Here is a 24,785-nt window from a genome sequence, read left to right as displayed (position 1 = left end):
TTAACTTTGGCTGCGTGAATGGAGACTCTGCAGTGTTTGGGGTTTTCCTGTGCTTTTTGCTATCGTACGCCTCCTGTAATGGCGCTGACCTTGATCAGCCTGGGAGAGGAATCGGGTTTTCATGGTTTTTTTACAGAGCCTTTGAAAAAATCACTGTTTAAGCACTTTAAAGCTTTATTTTTTAACGGGGATTCCTCGACCATCAGCACAATGACTCACCCGATCACAGGAATTGATTTGCAGCCTGTCGTTCTGAGTTCTGTCTTCTACAGCTGGAAGTAAGTCCTTTTTTCTTTCCATTGTTTGGGCCAGTATTTCTTTTGAACTTGCTCTCTTTCAGCTGTAGAAGGTGTTGTTTTCAAAGCTGTTTTACCTGTGGTCTAAAACTTAGACTTTGTCTTTTCACTACAGCTGTCACCATGTAATGAGTCTTTATATTGTCTGAGGCAACATAAATAAGATGCATGGAATCCAGTTGGTTGAAAATCTCAGACAGCTTTATTATAGCTAAACTGGTATATACAGTACAGAGCTAACTATTTACAGGATTTTACTCCGGGTGTTACAGTTGCAGAGTGCAGAGTGACTCTGCCTCTGAGTCACATGACTATGTCCCTGTACTTAGTTTATTAGCATACTAAGATCTTAAAGGATAAGAGGTAGGCCTTTTAGGACTGAGATGAGGAGGAATTTCTTCGCTCAGAGGGTGGTGAATCTGTGGAATTCTCTACCCAGAGGGCTCAGTCATTGGGTATATTCAAGACAGAGATCGATAGATTTCTAGATATTAAAGATATCAAGAGATATGGGGAAAGTGCGGGAAAATGGCATTGAGGTAGAAGATCAGCCATGATCTAGTTGAATGGCAGAGCAGGCTCTAGGGGCCAAATGGCCTACTCCTGTCCCAATTTCCTATGTCCCTATGAATGTGAAAACAATAAGGCAGTTATAGTGAGGGATTTCAATTATCCTAATATTAACTGGGATAAAGTCAGTGTAAAAGATACAGAGGGCACAGAATTCCTAAATTGCATTCAGGAGTGCTTTTATTTGACAGTATGTGGCAAGCCCAACAAGAGGGGGGCAATTCTGGATTTAGTTTTAGCTGGGCAAGTGGAAGGAGTATCAGTGGGAGAGCAATTTTGTGGTTGTGATCATAATTCAGTTAGATTTAGCATAGTTATGGAAAAGATAAAGATAAAATAGGAATAAAGGTTCTGAACTGTGGGAAGTCCAGTTTTACTAGGCTGAGAATTGATTTAGCAAAACTTGAATGTAAATCAGTGTCAGAGCAATGGGAGGTATTCAAGAAGGAGATTCAAGGGGCTCCGGGTAAACACGTTCCCACAAAGAAAAGGGTGGACAGCCAAATATAGAGCCTCCTGGATGACAAGGTGCATTGAGGGTAAGATAAGGCAAAAAATGGAAGATTATGTCAGAGACCGAGAGCTTAATAGTGCAATAAGCCTGGAAAATGTAGGGGTGCAATTAAAAGGGAAATTCAAAAGGCAAAAACACATGAAAAAATGCTGGCAAGTAAAATCAAGGAAAATCCAAAGATGTTTTATAAATACATAGAACCATAGAAAACCTTAGAAAAGTTATGGCACAAAAATAGGCCATTCAGCCCATTTTGTCTGCACCAGGTGAAAAAATTAGCCGTCCATTCCAATCCCATCTTCCAGCACCTGGTCCGTAGCCTTGCAGGTTTCAGCACTTCAGGTGCAGTTCCAGGTACCTTTTAAATGAGTTGCGGATTTCTGCCTCCACCACCAATTCGGGCAGTGAATTCCAGACACCCACCAGCCTCTGGGTGAAAAAGTTTTTCCTCATGTCCCCTCTAATCCTTCTACCCATCACCTTAAATCTGTGCCCCCTTGATAATTAACCTCTCCGCTAAGGGAAACAGGTCCTTCCTGTCTACTCTAGCTAGACACCTCATAATTTTGTATACCTCAATTAAGTCACCCCTCAGCCTCCTCTGTTCTAAGGAAAATAACCCTAGCCTATCCAATCATTCCTCATATTTTCCAATTTTCCAGCCCTGGCAACATTCTTGTAAATCTCCTCAGTACTCTCTCCAGAGCAATTATGTCCTTCCTGTAATGTGATGACCAGAACTTAATGCAATACTCCTGCTGTGGCCTAACCAGCATTTTATACAGTTCCAGAAGTACATCCCTCCTTTTGTATTCTATACCTCGGCCATAAAGGAAAGCATTCTATATGCCTTCTTCACCACTTTATCTACCTGTCCTGCCATCTTCAAGGACCTGTGGACATGTACTACAAGGTCTCTCACTTTCTCTACCCCTCGCAATATCCTCCCATTTATTGTGTATTCCCTCACTTTGTTTGTCCTCCACAAGTGCATTACCTCATAATTGTCTGGATTGAATTCCATTTGCCACTTTTCTGCCATGTAGACAACATCCACTGCACTACCCTCATCAATCCTCCTTGTTACTTCTTCAAAAAATCCAATTAAGTTAGTAAGACACAACCTTCCCTTAAGAAATCCATGCTGACTATCCCTGTTTTAATCTGTGCCTTTCTAAGTGACAGTTAATCCTATCTCTCAGAATTGATTCTAATTATTTGCTCATCACCGACATTGGCCTATAATTATTTGGCTTATCCTTTTTTAAACAATGGTACAACATTCGCAGAACTCCAATCCTCTGGTACCTCTCCTGTATCTAGTGAGGATTTGAAAATGATCCTCAGTGCATCCGTTATTTCCTCCCTGGCTTCCTTTAACAGCCTGGGATAGAATCCATCCGGCCCTGGTGATTTATTCACTTTCAAGGATGTCAGACCCTCTAGTACTTCCTCTCTCATTATACTAATCATATCTAATATTTCACACTCCTCATCTTTAACTACAATGTCTGCATCATTCCTCTCCTTTGTGAAGACAGAGACAAAGTGCTCATTAAGAACCCTGTCCACATCTGCATCCACACATAAATTCCCTTGTACATCTCTGATAGGCCCTACCCTTTCCTTAGTTATCCTCTTGCTCTTAATGTACTGATAAAACATCTTTGAGTTTTCCTTGATTTTACTTGCCAATATTTTTTCATGTCCTCTCTTTGCTTTCCTAATTTTCTTTTTTACTTCACCCCTGCACTTTCTGTACTCCTCTAGGTTTTCTAAAGTATTAAGTTTTTTGTGACTGTCATAAGCTTTCTTTTTCTGCTTTATCTTACCCTGTATGCTTCTAGAGAACCACAGGGCTCTAGATTTGGCAGTACTACCCTTTAGCTTTGGGGGACATATCTGCATGTGCCCTTACAATCTTGCTTTCCATTGGTTTGCCATTGATTTTCCTTCAAGTAGCTGTACCCAGTCCACTTTTGACAGATCACCTCTCAGCTTCGTAAAGTATGCCTTCCCCCAATTTAGAACTTTTATTCCTGTTCTAACTTTGTTCTTTTAAATAATAATGCTAAATATAACTGTATTATGGTCACTATCTCCAAAATGGTCATCCACTGCTAATTCATCAACTTGCCCAGCTTCATTTCCTAAGACTAAATCTAGAATTGCACCCCCTCTCATTGGGCTTGTTACGTGCTGGCTAAAAAAGTTCTCTTGAATGCAGTGCAAGAATTTTGTGCCCTCTGTGCCCTTCACACTGTTTGTATCGCGTTTGAAATTAGGGTAGTTGAAATCCGCAACTATTATTGCACTATTATTTTTGCACTCAGAAATTTGCCTACATATTTGTTCTTCTCTCTCCCTCTCACTTTTTGGGGGTCTGTAGTACAATTCTCGTAGTGTGGCTGCCTCTTTTTTATTTCTGAGTTCAACCCATATGGCCTCATTTGATGATTCATTTAGCAGATCATCCCTCCTCACAGCTGTAATTGATTCTTTAACCAATAATGCTACACCCCCTCCTTTTTTATCCCCCTCTCTATCCTGCCTGAAAACTCTATATCCAGGGATGTTGAGCTGCCATTTTTGCCCCTCTTTAAGCCATGTTTCCGTAATAGCAATGATATCATGCTGCCATGTGTCTATCTGTGCCCTCAGCTCATCTGTTTTATTTGCTATACTCCTTGCATTTAAATAAACACCTTACAACACTGCCAAATTCCTGTGCTGCACATTTTTTTTAACCTTTGCTTCTTCTGTCTTTCAGATTCACTTGCTAATTTTCTGCCTCCCATTCCCTACTCTGAATTTGTCCTATCAGAAACTGCCCTCGGATTGCCCATCCTCCTGTGAATCTAGTTTAAGCCGGACCAACAGCACTAGCAAACCTTCCCGCAAGAATATTCATCCTGGTCCTGTTCAGGTGTAGACCGTCCGGCTTGTACAGGTCCCATATTCCCCAGAACCAGTCCCAATGCCCCAGAAATCTGAAGCCCTCCTGCAGCATCTCTCCAACCGCGCATTCATCTAGTGTATTCTCATATTTCTATACTCACTAGCACGTGGCCTTGTGAGTAATCTGGAGATTACTGCCTTTGAGGTCCTGCTTGATGATCTATTTCCTAACTCCCTAAACTCAGCCTGCTGGACCTCGTCCTTTTTTCTACCTATATTGTTGGTACCAATGTGGACCACGACCTCAGGCTATGCACCCTTGCCCTCCAGAATGCTCTGTAGCTGCTCGGTGATATCCATGACCCTTGCACCAGGGAGTGAACATAGCATCCTGGAATCACGTCTGCGACAACAAAACGCCTGTCTGTTTCCCTAACTATAGAATCCCCTACCACTATTGCTTTCCTGTCTTTTCTCCTCCCTCCCTGCACAGCTGAGCCATCCATGGTGTTCTAGTGATGACCCTCACTGCACTCTCCAGAGGTTCCCTCTCTCCCATTGATACTCAGAACTGAATACTGGTTAGAAAGGGGGATGCCCTCCGGGGACTCCTGCACTACCTGCCTTGTCCTTTTTGTCTATCTGGCAGCCACCCAGTCCCTCTCTACCTGCCACCCAATCTCTTTCAGTCTGCACTCTCTTAAACTGTGGGGTGACCACCTCCTGAAACGTGCTATCCATGTATCTTTCATCCTCGCAAATGCACCTCATTGACACTAGCTGCTCCTCGAGTTCCAAGATTCGGCACTCAGGTTTTTGCATTTGGTGGCACTTTCTGCACATGTAGTTGTCCAAGACATGGGTAGGGTCCTGAAGACCCCACATGGCACAGGATGTGCATTCGACAGGTATGAACAACCCTGCCCTGCCCCGAATTATTTGTTTACTGCACTAAAATCTGAAGTTAAATAAACATAATAAAATGGTTGTAAATAGAACGAGCAAATGACTACTCTAGGTCCCTACCTCCCTCTGGGTAAAAAAATGTTTCCTCATCTCCCCTCTAATTCTTCTACCAATTACTTTATGCCTATGCACCCTGGTTTTTGACCCCCTCTGCTAAGGTAAATAGGTTATTCACATTTACTCTTTTTAGGCCCTTCATAATTTTATACACCTCAATTAAATCATCCCTCAGCTTCCTCTGTTCTAAGGAAAACACCCTAGCCTATCCAATATTTTCTCATTGCTCCACCCAAGCAACCTGGAACTCACTGCCTGATAGGAGGGTAGAGGCAGAAGCTTGCCACATTTAAAAAGTGCTTGGATGTCTACTTGAAAAGCCATGACCTGTAGGGCTATGGACCAAGACTGGAAGGTTGAATAAGGCTGGATAGCCCTTCGCCAACCAGCATGGACACAATGGACTGAGTGGCCTTCTCTGTGTCGTAAATTTTCTATAATTCAATGATGCTATGAAGTCAGGAGTATGATCAAATACTCTCTGTTTGCCTGAATGAGTGTAACTCCAACAAGAAACTCGAGCAGCCTGTTTGATTGGCACCGTATCCACCACCTTAAACATTTACTTCCTCCATCACCAGCGCATAGTGTCAGCAGTGTGTACCATATACAAGATGCACTGCAGCAACTTGCCAAGTCTCCTTCAACAGCACCTTCCAAACCCCCGACCTCTACCACCTAGAAGGACAAGGGCAGCAGATGCATGGGAATATCACCACCTGTAAGTTCTGTTCCAAGCTACACATGATCCTGAAATGAAAGCAAAATACTGCGGATGCTGGAAATCTGAAATAAAAACAAGAAATGCTGGAACCACTCAGCAGGTCTGGCAGCATCTGTGGAAAGAGAAGCAGAGTTAACGTTTCGGGTCAGTGACCCTTCATCGGAACACATGATCCTGACTTGGAATTATATTGTCATTCCCTCACTGTCACTGGATCAAAAGTCTGGAACTCCCTTCCTAACAGCACTGTGAGTGTAGCTACATCAAATGGCCTGCAGCAAATCTAGAAGGTGGCTCTCCAGCACTTTCTCAAGGGTAATTAGGGATAGGCAACAAATGCTGGCCTCACCAGTGATGCTGACATTCCATGAATGAATTTTAAAAATCCAGTAAATCTACGCTGCACTCCATCCTTTGTCATGCAGACCCCCACCTGCCAAGAATGAGGCATATGTATACAAAATTATGAGGGGCATTGATAGGATAGATAGGAAGAAACTTTTTCCCTTAGTGGAGGGATCAATAACCAGGGGACATAGATTTAAGGTAAGGGGCAGGAGGTTTAGAGGGGATTTGAGGAAAACATTTTCACTCAGAGGGTGGTTGGAATCTGGAACACACTACCTGAAGGGGTGGTAGAGGCAGGAACCCTCACAACATTTAAGAAGTATTTAGATGAGCACTTGAAATGCCATAGCATACAAGACTATGGGCCAAGTGCTGGAAAATGGGATGAGAATAGATAGGTGCTCGATGGCCAGCACAGACACAATGAGCCTAATGGCCTGTTTCTGTGCTGTATAACTCTTTGACTCAAGATTAATTTTGTCATATGAACATTGATTTTTAACTGTTGCTGGAGCAAGGAAATGACTTGTTAAACAGATCAGCCATGGCTGGAAAAAACATTTCCACACTAACAGACAGTGCTTGTGGAGACAAAGGACCATTCCCTGACATATTCAACCCACAATGGACTTTGATCACTAGACATTGAAAGTGAGGAAGCTCACATTCCAAGTTGACTGCTAAGATGGCCAAATCCACAAACAGACATAGTCAAACCAACTAGTCACATGACTAACCTGCTGGACAACCTGAGTTTATTTTGAATTGTACAGACAGTTGGGGAGAAAGAGACTGTTTGCTCCTGGACTGTAAAGACTTCTCCTGGCTGGCTTGCCACAGTCTCTCCTGTCTGCCTGCTCCCATCTCTTTCGCATGGACTCCAAATCCACTGAAGACATGAACCTCAAGAGAGAAAACTTTCCTACATCAAACAAGGTTTAAGAAGAATACTGGACCCGCATGAAACGCAAGACCTACCTACAATCAAGGACTCTACAGTGAGCTTGAAGAACAGTAACCAAAATCCTCTTCAGATATTGCCTCAAACTTTTCTACTTTATTTCTTCTGCTCTTTCCTGTCTCTACTGCATGTGTGTATCACAAATGCATGCTAAACTGGGCACGTTGCATATCTGTAGGTGTTAATCGAATTAGAGTTTAAGTTTAATAAAATTCAACCTTTCTTCTTTAAACCTAAGAAAACCTATTTGGCTGGTTTCTTTGCCTTACAATTGGAAAGCAGTGAACCAGGATTCACCAAGTGGTAGCTAAAACATGGTGTGTTTAAAATTAAACCCTGTTACAGTAAGATAAGGTGAAGGCTGAGAGGAAACACTAGACCCCTTTCTCACCTGGTCATAACACCTTCCTAAGATATGGTGCCCAGAATTGCTCACAGTACTCTAGCAGTGATCTAACCAGGGCTTTGTATAGCTGAAGCATGACTTCTACTCCCTTGTATTCTAGTCCTTTAGATATACAGGCCAGCATTCCGTGAGCCATTTTGATTATTTTCTGTACCTGTTCATGACATTTGAATGACCTGGATGACAAGTCACTTTGGACCTTCACTGTTTCGAGCTTTTCATCATTTCAAAAGTACCTGTTCTATCCTTTTTAGGTCCAAAATGGATGACATCACATTTGCCTTCATTGAACTACATTTGCCACAGTTTTGCCCATTCACTTAATCTATTAAAATCTCCTTGTAATTTTTATGCTTCCATTTACACTACTTACAATGCCACCTCTCTTTTTATTTTTTATTTTTTTATTTAGAGATACAGCACTGAAACAGGCCCTTCGGCCCACCGAGTCTGTGCCGACCATCAACCACCCATTTATACTAATCCAACACTAATTCCATATTCCTACCACATCCCCCCCACCTGTCCCTATATTCTCCTACCACCGACCTCTACTAGGGGCAATTTATAATGGCCAATTTACCTATCAACCTGCAAGTCTTTTGGTGATGGGAGGAAACCAGAGCACCCGGCGAAAACCCACGCAGACACAGGGAGAACTTGCAAACTCCACACAGACAGTACCCAGAGTTGAACCCGGGTCGCTGGAGCTGTGAGGCTGCGGTGCTAACCACTGCGCCACTGTGCCGCCCCGTTATCATCAACAAACTTGGATAGGTGGCTCTCAATCCTGCCATCTAAGTCATGAAATATATTGAATAGTTGAGGCCCCAACACAGATTCCTGTGGAACCTCACTAGATAAATCCTGCCAATTAGAGTACCTGCCCAATATCCCTACATTCTGTCTCCTGCCGCTCAGCCAATTTCCTAACCAGATCAATAATTTACCTTCAATTCCATGAGATCCAATTTTAACTAACGGTCTCTTGGGACTTTATCAACTGCATTTTGGAAGTACATATAAGTAACATCTAAAGATATTCTCCCGTTCACTACTTTAGTCATCTATTCAAAACAAATCCATCAAGTTAGTCAGTCATGTCCTACTCTTTACAAATCCATGCTGGTGAAGACTGATCAGAAAATTTTCGAGTGGTCAGTCACCCTATGGTTAATTATGGACTCTCGCAAATTCCCAACAATGGATGTTATGCTAAGTGATCTATAATTCTCTAGTTTTCCTCTCTCACCTTTCTTAAATAGCAGAGTGACCTATGCAACTTTTCAATCTAAAGGAACTGTAGCTGAATTAAGAAAACTTTGGAAGATTATAGTTAGGGCATCAGTAATTTTGTCACCTACTTGCTTTAAAACCCTGGGATGAAATCCATTTGGTCATAGGGGTTTATACTCCTAAGTTTTATTTTGCTTATGTTAATTTTCATGAATCCCACCTCACTGGTTCAATATCAGTTTCCTTAGGATGTCTGGTATGTTACCTCCTCTTTCTCTAGTCTAAATTTTGATGTAAAGTAATTATTTAACATGTGGCCATTTTGACACTTAGGGCATCAGTTGGCCTCTGGGCTGGAAGGCCGTACTTGGCCTTCCCTGCCTCTGACAAAATTCAATGGCATCGGGAAGGCATTAAGCACTTGTTATGACAGCTCAGGATAAAGGCCCCAATCAAAATATATTATAATTCTGATTGCGGTGGGAGCAATGCACTGTCAGTTCAGTCCCGTCGCTCCACAGGTCGCATCATATTCCTTTAAGCTTACAGAATCGAAGAAAGCAGCAGCACCATCCCCAGCAACCCCCCCCCCCACCCCCGAATGATGCGAACTAAACCAGGTATCTTTAGATATCAACAAATTAACTATTAAAAAAACGAAAACAAATCTGAAACACTACTAAGATAAATGAATATCTAAAATATTTATAACTTCTTATTTAAAAATCGAACTCCCGCATTCGCATACATATACTCAAACTAACAGTAGTTTGGTTTTTAATTAGCTGCCCAAAAAAAAGAGAAAAAACAATAAAGTCTTTGCAGATTACACTTCCATGAACGGTCTTCAAATCTTCACAGTCCAAGTTCACTTGCAGTCTTCCAAGGTCTGATGAGAAAAGGGTCCTTCCAGAGATAGGGGGTTCGACAGTTCCATTCGGCAGTGGCAGTTTTACACTCTTCCTTTTTTTCCCAGCGATATACACAGCAGATCAATAATTTATTATTTCTTTAAGGAATTAATCTGGCTTGAAGTTTTTTAGAATTTTGAGAGAAAAACTACCCAGGGTCTAAATTGACTTAGAGAGAGCTCTCCTAGTTCCTTCACGTGCTGGATCAATCTGTTAACTGTGTGACTCTGCTAGCCAGTTTTAAAGTCAAAATGGATACATTGACGCCCTATTCTCCCTCTCTGTATGGTTGCTGCCTGGCAATCAGAAAGCACTTTCGTTCACTGACTCCGGAGCTTGCTGCCTTAAAGAAGTACTGATCTTTTACACCCTGAAAGGCACAATATTTCCCGAGGAGAGAAATAAAACAGGAGCGTGAGACCTCCGCCCCTGGTGAAATGAAACGCCATTGAAATGCGTTTAATTTCAATGCAAAAAATAGAAATTGAAAAAACACTAACAATTTCTTTTCCTGATATTATATATTTATATATATATATATATATATATATACACACAATTTTTCGAAAATGACAAGACTACAGCAACAAATCCTATCAAAAACATTTTTGGTTTTAAATTTTACAAAGGTTGTCCCAACTAACCCAATTCAAATTTCCAAACATAGTCTCCCAGTTGTTTCGTGTTTTCCTTCCAAGTGTCCGTATTGTCCATCAGCTCAGCCAGGGGAACTGCACAGTTAGGAACATTAGGCACTGCTGGGTTCACTATTCTCTGAGAAGTTTCTTGAGTATCTCTTAACCTGTGTGGCATCGCTTGATACTGGAAAACCCCATCTGGTGTAACAGAAGCTGACTTTTCCTTATCTTGGGGTGTCAAAGGAATTTGACAGTACCCTTCCAACACATTTGTCTCTTCAAGACACATGGTGTTGCCCACTCTGTCCATACAGTCTTCTAAATGAGAATTTGGGTAGGAGTCTGCCTTCATTACCACAGCGACGTTTCTATAGTCTATGTAAGTTTAATCCGTCCCACCAGGTTTAGGCGTCAAGACCATATGTGAATTCCAGCTGTCCTGACTAGGTTCAACTAAGCTGCCCTTCAGCATGCATTGGACCTCTGCTTCCACTTGGGCCTGTATGTTTGGACCTAAGTGGCAAGGATGTTGTTTTAAAGGAATGGTTCCCCCTATGCCCACATAATGTGTGGCTAAGGTTGTACATCTTGGATTATCCCTACAAACTCTTTTAAACGTTGTGAAAACCCTGGTTAGGTCTTCTCATTGTTTTGCCTCTCAATGCAAAAGCATATGGTCTAATTTTCCTAGCTATTCTGTATTTGCTAATCTGGTAGATGGAGGTTCTGAGAATTTCCGAGGCCTGCTTCTGCCTCATCCTCACTGTCCTTTTCCCTCTCAACAGTCCCAATTACCTGACATACCTGTACTGGCTTATCTTCCTCCCTGCGATAAAATTGCTTTAACACATTGATGTGACAAAAGCGGTTCTTCTTCTGGTGATCAGGGGTGTCAATCAAGTACCCATTCTTTTGATCACTCTATATAGGCCACTGAACCATGCTTTTAATGGTTCTCTTTGTAACAGTGACAACACTAATACTTCATCCGCTGGTTGAAAATCGTGGGCTTTTGCACTCTTGTCTGCCCATTTTTTCATATTGGCTTTGGATGCTTTAACGTATTCCTGAGCTACATTGCATGCTTTTGTGCACCTTTCTCAGGGCACAGATACATAGTTTAGTATCGAAGATTCATTTTTTTGTTCCAAAAATCTGTCTTTTATAAGTTTTAGGGGACCTCTAACATCATGTTTGTAAACCAATTCGAAAGAAGTGAATCCTGTAGCCTCATTCAGTGAGTCTTTGGTGGCAGGTAAAAGAAAATCTAGTCCTTTATCCCAGTCATGTGAATATTCATGCCAGTATGTTCGAATCATTTTTTTGAGTGTTTGGTGAAATCTCTATAAAGCTCCCTGTGATCATGGGTGATATGCTGAAGATTTCAACTGTCTAATTCCCAAATTGCCCATCACTTCTTGAAATATCCTGGACATGAAATTAGAACCTTGATCTGATTGAACTTCAAGTGGTAAGCCATATCTCGTATAGAATTGTGTTAACTTTTCGACTCCTATTCCAGTAGTAATTGTCCTCAAAGGAATGGCCACTGGAAATCGAGTAGCCATATTCATGTTAGTAAGTATGTATTGATGCCCCACTTTTTTATTTGGCAAGAGTCCTACACAGTCTACTTATACCCTGCTAAATAGTTCCTCAATCCATATGGGAACTAGTGCTGCCAGTTTTATGGTCTTCTTCCTTCTTTTGCCTCCTTATCTCGAGAGACAATGGATAAGTGCCTGGAGGTGGTCAGTGGTTTGTGAAGCAGCGCCTGGAGTGGCTATAAAGGCCAATTCTAGAGTGACAAGCTCTTCCACAGGTGCTGCAGAGAAATCTGTTTGTCGGGGCTGTTACACAGTTGGCTCTCTCCTTGCGCCTCTGTCTTTTTTCCTGCCAACTACTAAGTCTCTTCGACTCGCCACACTTTAGCCCCGCCTTTATGGCTGCCCGCCAGCTCTGGCAAACGCTGGTAACTGACTCTCAGGACTTGTGATCAATGTCACAGGACTTCATGTCGCGTTTACAGACGTCTTTAAAGCGGAGACATGGACGGCCGGTGGGTCTGATATCAGTGGCGAGCTCGCTGTACAATGTGTCTTTGGGGATCCTGCCATCTCCCATGCGGCTCACATGGCCAAGCCATCTCAGGCGTCGCTGACTCAGTAGTGTGTATAAGCTGGGGATGTTGGCCGCCTCGAGGACTTCTGTGTTGGAAATACGGTCCTGCCACATGATGCCAAGTATTCTCCGGAGGCAGCGAAGATGGAATGAATTGAGACGTCGCTCTTGGCTGACATACGTTGTCCAGGCCTCGCTGCCATAGAGCAAGGTACTGAGGACACAGTTCCGTGTCAGTGCGTCATTTTCCCACACTCTCTTGGCCAGTCTGGACATAGCAGTGGAAGCCTTTCCCATGCGCTTGTTGATTTCTGCATCTAGAGACAGGTTACTGGTGATAGTTGAGCCGAGGTAGGTGAACTCCTGAACCACTTCCAGAGCGTGGTCGCCAATATTGATGGATGGAGCATTTCTGACGTCCTGCCCCATGATGTTCGTTTTCTTGAGGCTGATGGTTAGGCCAAATTCATTGCAGGCAGCCGCAAACCTGTTGATGAGACTCTGCAGGCACTCTTCAGTGTGAGATGTTAAAGCAGCATCGTCAGCAAAGAGGAGTTCCCTGATGAGGACTTTCCGTACTTTGGACTTCGCTCTTAGACGGGCAAGGTTGAACAACCTACCCCCTGATCTTGTGTGGAGGAAAATTCCTTCTTCAGAGGACTTGAACGCATGTCAAAGCAGCAGGGAAAAGAAAATCCCAAAAAGTGTGGGTGCGAGAACACAGCCCTGTTTCATGCCACTCAGGATAGGAAAGGGCTCTGATGAGGAGCCACCATGTTGAATTGTGCCTTTCATATTGTCATGGCATAAGGTGATGATACTTAGTAGCTTTGGTGGGCATCCAATCTTTTCTAGTAGTCTGAAGAGACCACGTCTGCTGACGAGGTCAAAGGCTTTGGTGAGATCAATGAAAGCAATGTAGAGGGGCATCTGTTGATCACGGCATTTCTCCTGTATCTGACGAAGGGAGAACAGCATGTCAACGGTCGATCTCTCTGCACGAAAGCCACACTGTCCCTCAGGGTAGACGCGCTTGGCCAGCTTCTGGAGCCTGTTTAGAGCGACTCGAGCAAAGACTTTCCCCACTATGCTGAGCAGGGAGATTCCACATTAGTTGTTGCAGTCACCACGGTCACCTTTGTTTTTATAGAGGGTGATGATATTGGCATCGCGCATGTCCTGGGGTACTGCTCCCTCGTCCCAGCACAGGCATAGCAGTTCATGTAGTGCTGAGAGTATAGCAGGCTTGGCACTCTTGATTATTTCAGTGGTAATGCTGTCCTTCCCAGGGGCTTTTCCGCTGGCTAGAGAATCAATGGCATCACTGAGTTCCGATTTTGTTGGCTGTATGTCCAGCTCATCCATGACTGGTAGAGTCTGGGCTGCATTGAGGGCAGTTTCAGTGACAACATTCTCCCTGGAGTACAGTTCTAGGTATTGCTCAACCCAGCGGTCCATTTGTTTGCGTTGGTCAGTGATTATGTCCCCTGATTGAGATTTGAGGGGGGCGATCTTCTTGATGGTTGGCCCAAGAGCTCTCTTCATGCCATCATACATTCCTCTGATGTTTCCGGTGTCTGAGGCCAGCTGAATATGACTGCATAGGTGTTGCCAGTAGTCGTTTGCGCAGCGCCTAGCTGTTCTTTGTGCAGTGCTTCTGGCTGCTTTAAGTGCTGCGGATGTTAAATCGCTGGGGGCTTTCTTGTAGTTCAACAGTGCAATGCGCTTAGCGGCTATGACAGGTTCCAGCTCTTCATTATGAGATTGAAACCAGTCTGCTTTTCTCTTCGCACTTTTGCCGTAGGTGGTCAAAGCTGACTCATAGATGGCATCTCTGATGTGGGCCCACTTGGTCTCAGCATCCCCTGTGGGAGTGTTTTGAAGGGCTGTTACAAGTGAAATTAGAAATTTTTGTAACAGCTGTGGGTGAGAAATTCTGCTCGTGTTGATGCGCGGGTGGCCCTTCTGCTTGGAGTGATGCAACTTCTTTGGTCTGAGTCTAACCTTGCTGCACACCAGGGAGTGGTCGGTGTCGCAGTCCGCACTGTGGAAGCTGCGTGTGATTTGAACACTGTTTAAGGCGGCTCGTCTTGTGACAATGAGGTCTAGCTGGTGCCAACGACGCGATCTTGGGTGCCTCCATGAAACCTGGTGACAGGGTTTAGTGTGAAAGAACGAGTTGGTGATGCAGAGGTTATGATAGGTACACAACTCAAGCAGTCTCTGACCGTTCTCATTCATCCTTCCAACGCCATAGCGCCCAAGGCAGGAGGGCCATGAGTCATGGTCGGCCCCAACCCTGGCATTAAAGTCCCCCAGCAGGAACAGGTGTTCGGTGTTGGGGATGCTGCTAATGATGTTATGGAGTTCCTCGTAGAACTGGTCTTTAGCTTCAGGTGGGGAGCAGAGTGTTGGTGCATAGATGCTGAGTAGGTGTACTGGACCAGAGGTGGTGAGCAGTCGGATGGACAGTATGCGTTCTGAACCATTTGAGGGAGGCTCTATCATGCTGAGCAAGGAGTTTCTGATGGCGAAGCCCACTCCATGCTGTCTTGGTTCTTCAGGATCCCTGCCCTGCCAGAAGAAGGTGTAGTCTTGCTCTGCTAGAGATCCACTCGCGGGAGGCGAGACTCCTGAACTGCTGCAATGTCTACATTGAGTCTACTGAGCTCGTTGTTAATGATGGTGGTCTTCCAAGAATCGTTGATTTGTGTAAGGTCTTCCAACAGGCCAGGACACATAATTCTGACGTTCCAGCTTGCAAAGCGAAGGGCTGGTACCTTCTTTCCTTTTTTCATGTTGTTTGGTGCGGTGTATCAGTCCACCTTTCAGGCAATGACCCTGAGCTCCAAGCACCCATTGAAGCAGGTAGACTGTGGCAGGACAGAACCTTATTGACCGGGGGCTGCCCGGTTTGAGGCAGGCGGTAGCTGTACAGTGAGGTGCAATGATCTCTCCCACTGACAAAGGCAACCCGTGGCGCCCAGTTTCTACGCCAATTTATCTGGACTTATAACTCGTAACTGCTGCCTTCTGTGTTGTTTCAGTCGCTGTGAGGCAACTATGGAGTGACCTCTCCATGACGCATGCCTGGGCGAATTTATGGAGGTTGAGAGTTGCCCAGTTCTCAAAACCCCCCTCTTGGCCTTTCTGGTGGGGTCCAAAGGAGTGCAGAGCATAAAACCACAAACGGTTTTATGGTAGGTTGTGGTTTTCCCACCATTTGACAGGTATGACATGTCCTGCAAAATTGACTCACATCCTTTGTAAGACCTAGCCAGTAATAATGTTGGCTTATGTGTGATTTGGTCTTCCAAATTCCCCTTTGTCCTGCAAAAGGAATGTTATGTGCTAACCTTAATAATCCTTGGCAATATTTAAGTGGTACCACTATCTGTTCAACAACTGTCCAGTCTCCATCTGCAGGTCTATGAGGCGGTCTCCATTTCCTCCTCAAAACCCCGTTTGCCATATAATAGCCTTCCGGAACTCCTTTTGCCTCAATTTCTGTCAGAGCCGTCTGTGCCATTTGGTATATCTCTGGGTCAGCTTGCTGTGCTGCAATGATAGACAATCTGTTAAACATCTCTTTGGATTATCTAAATCCCCAAATAATGTTTCAGATACTTGGCTATCTGTTTGTGGTGCCCCTTTTACCTTCAACAGTAGATCCTGTTTCGCCTTTGCTCGGGTAACTACACACGCAGGAAATATTCCCAGAACCTGTTCCGGTAATTGCTCCATTTCCTTAATCTCACTTGGTTCCTCTGCAATTATCGGAAAAACTGATACTTTTGATCCAGCCAAATCATTTCCTAGGAGTAAATCAATTCCCTTTACTGGAAAACTGTGGACAATTCTGACAGTAACTATCCCAGATGTGAAGTCACTCTCCAGGCATACTTTATATCGACGTATAGCTATATACTCCCCACTAATTCCATTAACTAAAACTTTAGCATTCAAGGCACTCTGGTGGAAGCATCATATCTTTCCCTAGCAAGAGTATTTGGGTTGCTCCTGTATCCCTGTGTATAATGATAGGTTTTCCTGCCTCACTTACAGGATATGGGGTTACTTTCCCCTTTGACAAAAATTAATTATAACTTTTGGGTATTTTATTCTTAACCTCTACACTTCTTTTAGTTTTAGTATCTGGTTTTACAACTGTCGTTAAAGCTATAGCCTGGTCTGCTATACTCTCAGTCAGAGTCTTTTCCTCTGCACTAGCTTTGTGTACCCCAACAAGTCCAATGGGTTTACCTCGCAATTTCCAGTACTCTGAACAAAGATGACCTGTTTTGTGGCAATGATAACACTTCGGCTTGCGAACCTCACTTCTATCCTCAGCACCTTCCTTTCTGACTTGAGGAGGTGATCCTGGGGCAGTCCCAGCTGTTCCTTCTTGTCCCCAGCTACTTGCCTTCCTTTCACTCTCCCACTTTCTATCCTTCTCGGGTTTATGGTGGTAACAGTCAAAAGAGGTTGGTTTATTCACAAGTTCAAAATCATCAGCAATTTCCACTACTTGCCTAGTTTTCAAATTTTTCAGGTTATCTACATGAGTTCTCCCTACTGAAGGAATGGAGTTTTTAAACTCTTCTAAGAGAATCAATTCTCAAAGATTCTCATATGTGGTTTCTATCTTTAATGCCCGTATCCAATGGTTAAAATTAATTTGCTTCACCCTCTCAAATTCTAAATATGTCTGCCCAGCCAATCTCCATAAGTTCCGAAACTGCTGACGGTAAGCTTCAAGGACTACCTCATACGCAGTGAGAATAGCCTTTTTTGCCATCTCATAATCTGCAGAAGCCTCTTTAGGAAGCATGGCATAAACTTCATGAGCTCTGCCTACCAACTTGCTTTGCATAAGCAGTGTTCAGCTTTCCTTCGGCCATTTCATCTGTTTGGCTATTTTTTTCAAAAGACATGAAAATGCCTCTGCATCCCTTTCCTCATACTTAGGAAGAGCTTGAATAAATTTAAACAGCTTTTCGCTAGGTCTTGAGCTGAATTCCCTGGATTCAAGACTACCCATTTGTCATACTTCCATCTCTTTTAGCCAAAACTCCCCTCTTCTCTTTCATTTTCTCTTCGAAACATTTTCTCTTTATCGCTTTCCTCTTTTCCAATTCAAGTTTTCTTATTGGTGTTGTGTTTTCTGTTTCCTGTTGAAGCTCCAGTTTTTTTCTCATTTCTAACTGAACCCTAGCCAATTCTACTGCATTACTCTCTGACTTATGACATTTTCTCTCATCTTCTCCTTCTTTTATTCTAATTCCAGATGTTGGGCTATTATGTCAATTATCTCTGCTCATTTGGCACCTGATTTCAATTTGAACCCTAATTTTGCTGCCAATTCTTTTAATTTGTTCTTAGTTAAAGTTATCAAGTCACTGAGGGAAACACTTTGCTTTCCCAAAAACTCTGCTTCAACCACGAATGCCATTACTATGGTATAGACTGTACCTTATTATACAAGAGACCTGATTCTTTTTATTTCTTAGTAATTGGCGTTAGATTTAGATCCCAACAATCAAGTTTCCAATTGATATGATCCCAGACACGAGAGCGATTAACATGATGCCAGACGCAAGACCCCAATTTGTATGTTATCCCAGAAATGAGCAATTAATATGATTCCAAGCACAAGCCCTCCAAATTAATCTGATTCTGATCCCAGACGCAAGTCGCCTAATTAAAATATGATTCAATTCCGGACGACCCCCCCAATTTAAATATGTTACGACTGCTCAGGACAAAGGTCCCAATAAAAATATGTTATGATTCTGATTGCGATGGGAACAATGCACTGTCAAATCAGTCCTGTCACATCATATTTCTTTAAGCTTTCCAAATTGAAGAAAGCAGAAACTGAATTGAAAGAATCGAGTAACCCCCTGAATGAGGCAAACCAAACCAGGTATCTTTCGATATCAAGAAATGAACTGTTTATTTAAAAAACTAAAAAAAATCTTAAACACTACTGAGATAAATCAATATCTAAAGTCCTTATAACTTCTTATTTAAAAACCTAACTCCTGCATTTGCATACATATACTCAAACTAACAGTAGTTTGGTTTTTAATTAGCGGCCCCAAAAATAATAGACAATAAACAATAACGTCTTTGCAGATTACGCTTCCGATGAATGGTCTTCAAATTCAACACAGTCCAAGTTGACTTGCAGTCTTCCAAGGTTCGATGAGAAAATCGTCCTTCCAGAGATAGGGGTTCAACAGTTCAGTTCGGCAGTTGCAGTATTACACCCTTTTTTCCCAACGATGAATACAGCAGATCAATAATTTGTTATTGCTTTAAGGAATTTATCTGGCTTGAAGCTGTTTAGAATTTTGAGAGAAAAACTACCCAGGGCCTAAATTGACTTAGAGAGAGCTCTCCTAGTTCCTTCACGTGCTGGAACAGTCTGCCAACTGTGTGTCTCTGCTAGCCAGTTTCAAAGTCAAAACAGATACATTGAAGCCCTGTTCTCCCTCTCTGTATGGTTGTTGCCGAGAACCAGAATGCACTTTCGCTCACTGACTCTGGAGCGTGCTGCCTTAAAGAAGTACTGATCTTTTACAGTCTTAAAGGCGCACCGCAATATTTCCCAAGGAGGAAATAAAAAGGATTGTGACACACTCCACTATGCCGCCTTATCTCTCCATTTTTCAGGTCCGGCTGCATCCCAGGTCATTCCTAGAGGGCTGATAAAATTCAGTCCACTGTGTGTTGATCCCACTAATAGCCCTGGACATCGAGGTACGCAGGCAGCGTGAACTGTCATTCTCACACTTACCTCTCGTTAAATCCACTCTTATCATTGAAGTGATTTCATCCTTAATCACTAATCCTACTCTTCCTCTCTACCAGTTGCCCTATCCTTCCTGTAGGTCTTACAGCCTGGTATATTTAGTTCCTAGTCCTAACCGTCTTGCAGCTATGTCTCAGTAATGGTGACTGTATCATACCCTTTAACCTGAATTTGAGCCTGCAGTTCATTCCATATGGTCTTTATATCCCATACATTTGGATAACAAACATTTATTTGGCCACGCATACTAACTTGTCCTTCTGCTTTAATGTTGTTTTACTCACACATTTCTTATTTCTCTTTTCTTATTTAATTATAATACATCTTTTAGTTTTCTCTTTACATGTAGTGCCCAAAACACAATTTCTGAGTATTACTTTATTCTCTTCCTTTTCATTTGTTTTAAAATGATATTTGTACTACCTTTCCCACCTCAGCACTTCCCCCACACTCCATTTACTAGTTTAACGTCCTGATGACTGCCCTATTTATCCTTTCCAATAGGACTCTGGTCCCAGCTTGGTTCAGGTGGAGCCTGTCCTAATGGAGTAATTCATTTTTGTCCTAGTACAGGGGGCTGGTGTCCCATGAAATGGAACCCCTCTGCTTATTCCTGTGCCAATTTGCACATGGCTTGGGTAACTATCCAGAGATCATAACCATTGAGATTTTTTTTAAAAATTTAGCTTTGAATCTCTGAATGGGACCTCTTGACTACCTTTGCAGGCAAGTACCAGCTTGTAGACCCCTATCACAGCCACTAGGAAATGCAGAGAGTGAATTAATTGACCCAGTCATTATTTCAAAATTATTTTTGATCTGTTTTTCTCTCTTGTAGATATACAGGTCTTGGAAAACTTGGTGAGGCTCAGAACTTGATGTGTACAACATTATCTATTTTCTCATGCTTCTTTCTTAAAGCAATGTTCTTACATAATAGTACCTTCATGTCAACAAAGCTTATCTTGTACAACTTTTTGGTCGAGATTTTACTCTGCTTGAAAAACAGAAAAGAAAAACTCTAAATGCTGAAAATGGGAATGAAAAGAGAAATGCTGTCAGTCAGCTTGTGTAAAAAGAGAAAAGTCAGGTAATGCTTTTTGAGGTGTACAGTCTTCACCAAAAGCTAGTACAGTTCTGATGGAGGGTACACATCAAAACATCACAGTCTCTTTTTTCTTTAAAGATGCTGACTGACCTACCGTGTATTTCAAGCATTTTCTTTTTTTTTTAAATATTGTGCTGAATTTTACCAGCTTGCTGTCGATCTCGGCAGTGAGCTTCAAAGATGGCAGGGCACATGTGTAGAATTTGCCCTGTGGAGCTGCCGTGATATTAACCGCAGTGGCTCATTTATATGGCTGGGGTGATCTGCCCCCCACAATGACATGGGAGGGGGCGGGCACTCCGTCACCGGCAATGGTGTCTGGCGCCATCGCGCCAGCACTGGCACTATTTTTAAAGGCTTCAAGCCTTTTCATTGAATTTGAATTTTTAAAGTGAGAGGTATCATAAATTTAAAATAAAATCTTTAATAAAAGTTTCAAGCCCCTCTCCTGCCTCCCAATGACTAAACAATTTATTACTTGCCCTCTCCCCACAAAAAAAACTTACCTTATGATCCTGACCTTCCCCCCCATCAAAGTTTATGAATGATGAACTTTACCCCTTCCCACCCCACTAGACCAATCAAAAATGTTCCAACCAGCCCCCCCGCCCCACCCTGAAAACTTACCTCTTCCCCCCCTCCCCATAAGTATTCCGCCTTGGATCTCTGTCCGGAGATCCGAAGGTGCGGAATGGCTGACTGGACCAGGTAGGTCATTAATTCATTATTTTACATTCATGTAAATATTTAAATCCTGCTCCCATCGCTGAGCATTGGGGGGAGGGGTGGGGGCACCACGAGGCCTCGCCACCACCAGTAATATGGGGAGGAGCTTTCCTGGCGTCGAGGCCGGTGATGGGTCTCTCCTGGAGGCATTTTCTGGGCGTGCCCGCCCCAACCCCAATTTCAGGGGGCTGGTAAAATCTGCCCCATTGTGTCTGTGTTGCATTTGTTATAAGACCTATGGTTTTCATGCTGTCTTGTACCAAATGATGTTTTGATGCCATCTTGTGCCTCATGAATTGTGTTTTAAGACTATGAACTAATGTTATATTTACATTGGATGACTCTGGAAAGTTCCTTTGAGGCACTGATTAGAAGTTTATAGCATTTACACTCCATAGTAACTGACATCTCATTGGCAAGAGATCAGTGCCTAAGGAATAAATTCCACACTGGTAGGGAGGTTTACTCTGCAATATTTCATGAATAGATTCATACTGGATTCAAACAAGCATAAACTTAACAATATAACTGAATTTTAGTGTTGCCAAATTTTGTGACTATATCATATATTCACTTGGGACTGCCACATATAGTTATATTGAAGTTAGGTTTTATGCATTTTGAGTCAGTGTATGCCAAGCTTGAAAAAGGCTTTGAAAAGCATGCGTCGGTACTTACTAAAATAATAAACTGTAAGTAGTTTGATTAAATAAATCCGTAAATCTTATGTCAAGCATCCCCCCACCTGCCAAGACTGAGGCAAACATGATTTCGCCACATGAACATTGAAACTTAAAATTACAAGCCCAATTGTGCAGCAGGTGCTGGGGCTCTATTTCAAGCGCCTCAGCACCTGCTTTCTGACAGCTGTCAAAGATATACTTACCTGACTGCTGAAGAGTGGGGCTGCTGTCAATCTTGCAGCAAAGCAGAAAGTGCTGCAGAAATCCAGCAGGTCAGGCAGCATCTGTGGAGAGAGAAGCAGAGTTAACTTGTCCAAGTTCACCGACCTGAAAGTTAACTCTGCTTCTCTCGCCACAGATGCTGCCTGACCTGCTGAGTGACCCTAGCACTTTCCGCTTTGCTGCTCCATACTTACTCTGCTGTGTCCTGTGAAGTTGTGATCCTCGTCTCCCACTCAAGTGTAACATTCCTTCCTGTAGGCGTGCCGCTGCTGGGTGGAATAATCTTAAATTTGCACATTCCAGGACGTGAGACTTAAATACACCATACTATTACGGAGGTTTACAGAGAACACACTGACACAAATGGGAATGCACGGGTGTCACAGCAAAGTAAATACGTCTTTCACCAACATGTGTGTCCTTTTCTCTGTGTGAATGATGTGTGCCAGCATGTAGAGCCAATGTCACATCCCTTTGCACTGTTGGCCCTTCAGGAGAGCCAACGTATGCAATAACATCATTGCCATGCCACCATTACACATGAGCGTCTCCACAGACTCAGTGACATGGACATTGGCTAAGCCAGCTGCTCCCTGTAATGGTTTACTAAGGGATGCTGCAGATGTGGACTGGTGCGCAGCAGGTGAGCGAGGGTGATGTGTGGCTTGCAGAGCTCATGTTGGTTCCTATGCAGCAGACAACCTTTGTCTGATAAGCCACTTCTCTACGTCCCTAACTCATAGCGAGCCCTACATGCAGAGCCTGGGTGCCATCTGCCCTTCCATGCGTCTTTCATGTTGTAGGTCCTCAGCGTCCTCATAGTCCAAGGAGGAATCTTGTTGATGTCTCTCCTCATCATGCCAGGCCTGGCCCCTATTGGGTGCATAGTTGTGCAGAGCAGCAAAGAAAGGAACTGGACTTTTTGACCCATAGTACAGGGCATCACCCTATCCATATAGGCATTGGAGGCACGCTTTCAGCATGCCGATCTCCTGCTCAATGGTGGCTCAGGTAGCTCAGTGGCTGGCGTTCTATCTCTCCTCTGCAGCAGTGGTGAAGTCTCTCACCGGTGTCGGGAGCCATGTCTGCAAAGGATAGCCCTTATCTCCAATAAGCTACCCCTCCATCTGAGCTAGTTCAGTGAACAGCAGTGGCAGCTGGGACTGGCACAAGACCCAGGTGGCATGGCAGCTGCCTGAGAAACAGTCTCACATTCGCTGCAAGCAACTGTGGTGTTCACATACCAGCTTCACCTAGATTGAGAGGCTCCTTTAATGGTGATATCTGCAGGTGGTAGCCTGCCAGTAGGCCTGATGGCCACATGATTGCAGTCTATGAACATTATAACCTTTGGTTGTCCGGCAATGGTGCCAGATCCACTGGCCCTCTGGGCCTGGCTGTGAGAGTCCGTCCTGAAGCAGACATCCTCACTGGCCCTCCGGTGCAGGGTATTGGTGACCTCCCTGATGCAGCAGTGCACTGCTGACTGTGTGACCCCACAAAGGTCTCTGGTGGGCCCCTGAAAGGCTGCAGAGGCGTCAGACTTGAGAACCGCTGCCACTATGAGGAACAAAGGCATGGGATGTCCATCGGAGCCCATGGGCTGCAGGTCATCCTTGAGCAGGGCACAGAGACATGTCACCACCCTCTCTATATGCGCAATCTCCTCTGACACTGGTGCTCTGACATCCAATGGCATGTCATGTGGGGTCTGTAGTTGCACGGCAACTGTAATGGCGGGCTTCCCTTGGGGGCTGCTGCTCAAGACCAGGAGCCTCTATGTAGATCACACCTGCCTGTTTGCATTGCCTCTGGCGCATACGAATCCTCATGTGCAGCGGATCACACAATGTAGGATGAGCCATACCTATTTCCTTGTGATAAATAAAGTTGAACCCTGCATGTATTCGAAGGTTCCTAACAGGGCATGGATTGATGTTGACAAGGTACATCAGCTGCTTTCATGGATCAACTATGTGGCGTGCCATGGCATTGCCCATCTTGGCCAACACTCAGAGTGGCACTGCATGACCACATCAAGATCCTATCAGTTGAATTGATTGCCCCCACCATCCATAAAATCTTAATGTTCCTGCCCATTCTGGCACCCTCCCCATCCTCAGGGTGCCTAGTGTGCCATTGCCCCCTCACAAACACAGAGCGTACTCTGTTATGGAGGAATGGTACATGGTACCTCCCTTCATGCCAGCACAGTTTTCCCTCCAGTAATCCCAGACCCCCTTCCTTTCAGAATGCAGAGTGTGATCCCTGCATATCCCCCCTCCCTTCCACAATGCAGTTAGACCCCTGTGTATCCCCCTTCCTCCTCCCTTTAAGAATGTAGAGTTGGACCCTGTGTATCCCCCCACCCCTCCATTTAAGAATGCGGAGTTAGACCTCTGTGAATTCCCCCTCCCTCTAAGAATGCAGAGTTAGACCCCTGTGAATCATGCCCTCCCTCCTCCCTTTAAGAATGCAGAATAGGACCCCTGTGTATCCCCTCCTCCCTTTAAGAATGCAGACTAGGACCCCTGTGTATCCCCCTTCCCTCCTCTCTTCCATAATGCAGAGTGAGGACCTGCT

This window comes from Heterodontus francisci, chromosome 2, assembly GCF_036365525.1.
Source record: "Heterodontus francisci isolate sHetFra1 chromosome 2, sHetFra1.hap1, whole genome shotgun sequence".
Classification (NCBI taxonomy): Eukaryota; Metazoa; Chordata; class Chondrichthyes; order Heterodontiformes; family Heterodontidae; genus Heterodontus; species Heterodontus francisci.
This window is presented reverse-complemented; position numbering follows the sequence as displayed.